Source organism: Cucurbita moschata, unplaced genomic scaffold, assembly GCF_002738365.1.
Source record: "Cucurbita moschata cultivar Rifu unplaced genomic scaffold, Cmos_1.0 Cmo_Scf00053, whole genome shotgun sequence".
Classification (NCBI taxonomy): domain Eukaryota; kingdom Viridiplantae; phylum Streptophyta; class Magnoliopsida; order Cucurbitales; family Cucurbitaceae; genus Cucurbita; species Cucurbita moschata.
The window spans coordinates 1,381,182-1,386,315 of NW_019268569.1; the positions used below are offsets into that span (position 1 = coordinate 1,381,182).

Consider the following 5,134-nt stretch of genomic DNA (forward strand, 5'->3'; position numbering starts at 1 on the left):
AGCTTATCTCTCTTCTCTTGATCAACATGGACATACGCAGTACAACCAAAGGTTCTCAAGTGAGAGTACTTGAGTTCTTTTCCTGTCCATACTTCTTCGGGCAATTTGAACTCCAAGGGTACTGACGGCCCTCTATTAATCAAATATGCTGCTGTGTTCACAGCATCAGCTCAGAATGTCTTTGGCAATCCAGAATGAATCCTCATGCTTCTTGCTCGCTCATTCAATGTTCTGTTCATCCTTTCTGCAATACCATTTTGTCTTGCCTTACCAGGAATTGTTCTTATTAATCTAATTCCCTCAGCTGCACAAAATGTTATAAACTCTGATTTGTTGTATTCTCCTCCATTGTCAGACCTCAGGCATTTGATCTTCAAGCCGGTCTGATTTTCAACTTCAGCTTTTCACTTCTTGAAGGTGGTAAACACATCTGACTTGTGTTTCAGAAAGTAAACCCATACCATCCTGCTAAAGTCATCGATGAAGGTGACGTAGTACCTTGATCCACCAAGTGATGAAACTGGAGATGGTCCCCAGACGTCTGTATAGACCATTTCCAACCGCACTTTCTTCGGATCTCTGGCAGCCTTTGTGAAACTAACTCGTTTCTGTTTGCCCATAACGCAGCTCTCATAAAGACCCATATCAACAGATTTTAAGCCTTCTAAAGCTCCTTTCGCAGTCAGCATCTTCATTCTTTTGACGCTCATATGTCCAAGTCTATTGTGCCATAGACTTGAATTGGAATCACTCTCAGCAGCAGCAGTCATGTTTATACACTCTGCAGTTGTGTATAAGGTTCTGGATTTTGTGCCCCGCGCAACAACCATGACGCCCTTCACAATCTTCCAAGAACTCTTTCCAAACTCTGCTGCATAGCTTGTGCTATCCAACTGACCAATAGAGATTAGGTTCTTCTTGAGACCAGGAATGTATCTGACATCTTGTAATGTCCATAGATTTCCTGCTGGAGTTTGTATGGAGACATCTCCCTTTCCTTCAATCTCCAAGGTTTTGTTGTCGGCAAGATACACCTTCCCGAAATTTCCTGATTTGAAATTTTGAAACAATTCTTTACTTGGAGACGAATGGAACGATGCACCAGAATCCAAAATCCAGGATTCAGCTGGGCTATCCAAACTAGGGATTAAAACGTCCTCAGCATCTTCTGTTGTGTATATAGAATCATCATCATCTTCAGATTTATGATTCTGCTTTTTCTTTAGTTTTGTACAATCTGTCCGAAAGTTTCCTTTTCCCGCACAGCTCCAACACGTTACGTTGGGTTTGTTTGGAGATTTTCCCCGGTTCTTTGATTTTGAACGCCCATGTTTGTTTGAGCTCTTTGATTTGCTTCTTCCCCTTCGATCAACACTAAGAGCATTGCCTGATGAATCTCCAGTTTCCCGTTTGCGAATACTTTCGCTGAGAACTACATCTCGAATTTCATCAAACTTCAGTTTATCAGATCCTCGGGAACTGCTGATTACGGCAACAACAGTATCCCATGACTCGGGTAAGGATGACATCAAAATCAACGCTTTAATTTCATCTTCGAAATTAATTTCCACTGAACCCAGTTAACTTATGATCATATTGAATTCATTTATATGATCCGCAACACGTCCACCTTTAGACATCTGTAGATTGAACAATCTACGCATCAAATACACCTTGTTCATAGCCGACAGTTTTTCATACATATTTGACAGCGCCTTCATCAGAACTGACATTGTCTTCTCCTTGGTGATGTTAAACGCCACGTTTCTGGATAGCGTCAACCGGATCATTCCTAAGGCTTGTCGATCCTTGAGCTTCCACTGTTCCGTGGTCATGGTATCCGGCTTCACCCTCAACAGAGGTTCGTGAAGATCTTTCTGGTACAGATAATCTTCAATCTGCATCTTCCAGAAATCGAAATCGGATCCATTGAACTTCTCAATTCCAATCTTTGAACTTTCCATCTTCACAGATCGTGGTGACTTTTGCCTTGCTCTGATACCAGTTGTTAGGATCGCACAACAACGCACAAACTCGATCTAGATGAACACAAAGAAAAGGATAGAGAAAATTGCAAGGAGAACTCTGGCTAAAAGGATTTTTTATTTGATGATTTAAGGTATGTATAACAAGAGAGAGTACAGAGAATAGAAAGTACATCTTCAAAGCTTTACTGGACGGGATATATATATGGTTCAGTCTACTAAATATAGCTTTACCAGATTTAACCATCTACTATATATAGCTATTTACCATATATAGCTTTACTGGATATAGCTTTACCATATATGGCTTTACCAAATATAGCTTTACCAGATATAGCCGTTGACCAAGGTATAAATACAGGGAGCAGACTCCATAACTCAACAAAATTTTGGTTAACTCAAACATGCATGCTTGCCATATAATCCCAAACATTTGAGTTGAATTTTAAGTGTTAAAATTTGGCGATCTCAAATTTGCATGAACATGCAAACATGACTCTTTAAATAGAGTGATCATGGTACATGAAAGGTCTTCTTCTTCTTGGTGAAAAACCTTGAGAAAAACCTCTCACAAATACTCTCTTCACATATACAAAATCCCTCCCAAGTTTAGTCACTCACCGGATTCCACAATCCCGTTCTAAGGCCGGAGGATAGTGGAGAAGACACTAGGGTGGGTTCGAAACCGGTTCGTGAGGAAAAAGAAGTTTGAACTACAAAAGGTTAGTATTTAAACTCATTAAGTTTTAATACTTGTGAACAGGCTAATTATTTACTATAATTGATGTTCTAAAAGTGTCTAAGATCCAAATTGCTTCCGCATTTGTTATATTAACACCAACATGCATAACAAAGTTAAATATTTTAGTTATCAATTTATGTTTGGATGAAGCGAGGGAGATGGATCCATAACTTCTTTTAGTTTCATCCCAACTTGATTCCTAATTTTCAATTTGTATTAGATACATAAAAAGTTCCAAATCTAAAACGAAATATCATTGTCTCTCACTAGTTTTCAAAGAATATACATAAAAAATAAAAGAAAGCAAAGGCAGCATGAGTACGATCAAATCGAGTTTCTTGGCTGCTACAATTTTGATGTTACTATTGTTAGCTCTTACCGTCGATCCTCAAACTAGTGCCGATGTTGTTTTTCCTTTTAAAAGATATGGTGACATAGTGTCTGGTACTGACATCAGGAAGGTAAATATACAATATGAACATCAATATTATCACTGGTTGAGTTGATCAATTGTTTGCTATAATTTTTGTTACTTGAGAAATGTAGACTTTAGCAAATGCATGGAAGGATGCATGCACGTCCAATCGTTCTAGTGCAATTTTTACTCCGAGAGGGATATTTAAAGTAAAGCAAGGGAATTTTGAAGGACCTTGTAATAGCCCAATTGACTTTCAACTTGGAGGAACATTGCAGGCACCAAAAAAGTGTCCAGGGAGATAATTGATCACTTTTGCCCGTGTTGATAGATTGACATTATCAGGTGAAGGAGTTTTTCATGGCCAAGGAAAAGCAGCTTGGAAAAGGAATGATTGCCACAAACGCATAAATAGTGCCCAACTCCCCGCTGTAGATAATAGGCCTTAAGCTTTCCTTCTCAATCTCATGCATCTTGTTGTTTTTTTAAAGGGCCTCTTACATGTCTTCTCTAATGTTCTGACATTTATAATTTGGTAAGTGTTCTTCATTTTTCAGAGGATAATTTTCAACAATCAAGTGAAAAGTTAAATTTTTTTGAGTTTTCAATTTCATTGGGTTCTGTCCAAATTTTTAGCTTCATTACCGAGCCTCACAAAATATTATTTGATTATACAAAATGTTTAGAGTTTGAGGTTCAACTTCATCACCAATTCAACCGTTAAGGGAATAACATCACTTGATAGCAAGAACTTCCATATCAACGTCCTCGGCTGCAACAACCTCACGTTCCATAATATCAATATAGCTGCTCCAGAAAACAGTCCCAACACTGATGGAACACACATCGGTCGATCAAATAAGATCACAATCACAAAGTCCAAAATTGCAACTGGAGATGATGCATTTCTCTTGGAGATGAAAGTAAAGTAATTGAAGTCACCAACGTGACATGCGGGCCAGGACATGGAATAAGCATAAGAAGTCTTGGAAGATACACTAACGAAGAACCTGTTGAAGGTGTCACCGTAAAGAACTGCACGTTAGTTAACACCACTAATGGTGTCAGGATCAAAACGTGGCCTACTTCTGCTGCTAGCGGCACCGCCACCAATATGCACTTTTTGGACATTATAATGCTCAATGTTAGCAACCTATTCTAACAAACCAAGAGTATTGTCCGTGCAATCGGCAGGTATTGATCGCATTCTCGAACCTTTGATTCATTTTTTCATTATAACTTCACAAATAAACCAATTGTCGTCTCATTTTAATTTTCATATTCCTTCAAAAATTAAGATTAGCACAGTGAGCTTCAAGAACATTAGAGGAAGGTTTGCAACTCCGCTGGCAATCAAACTTATTTGCAGCCATCACTTACTATATGACGATTTAAAAGTAAGCAACATTGACCTCACTTACAATGGAATAAAAGGTCCTATTTCCTCCCAATGCGCGAATGTGAAACCCATCATTTCAGGAAGACAGAACCCCAAGATATGCTCCTCTCCTTATGTTGTCCGATGAATTGTTCATTGCCATAGAACTTCAAAATAAGAGACAACCTTAATTAAAAAAGAAGACCGCCTCTATCCATTTGGCTCTCATTCTTTTGAGTTTCTTTTGTTGTACTTTTCGAAATAAATAAGATGGTCGAATGTTTGAAGGAGACTTTGTGTCGCGAACAACCTAATGCTTCTAGTACCTCGACCTCATACAATAAAATGGTTTCAATGTTGTTTTTCATTTTAGATTTGGATTCCAAAAATTTGAGTGGAATTTTGAGTGTCAAAATTTGTTGATCTCAAATTTGCACGAACATGCAAACATAACTCTATAAATAGAGTGATCATGGTACTTGGAAGGTCTTCCTTGGTGAAAAACCTTGAGAAAAACCTCTCACCAACACTCTCTTCATATATACAAAGTCCCTCCCAAGTTTAGTCACTCACCGGATTCCACAATCCCGTTCTAAGGCCGGAGGAGAGTGGAG

The 5,134-nt window shown here is 38.5% G+C and overlaps 1 pseudogene; it reads left to right on the plus strand.

Moving 5' to 3' along the window:
- Nucleotides 1-3,041: 3,041 nt before the first annotated feature.
- LOC111436315 lies at nt 3,042-4,692 on the plus strand (annotated as a pseudogene).
- The last annotated feature ends 442 nt before the right edge of the window (nt 4,693-5,134 follow it).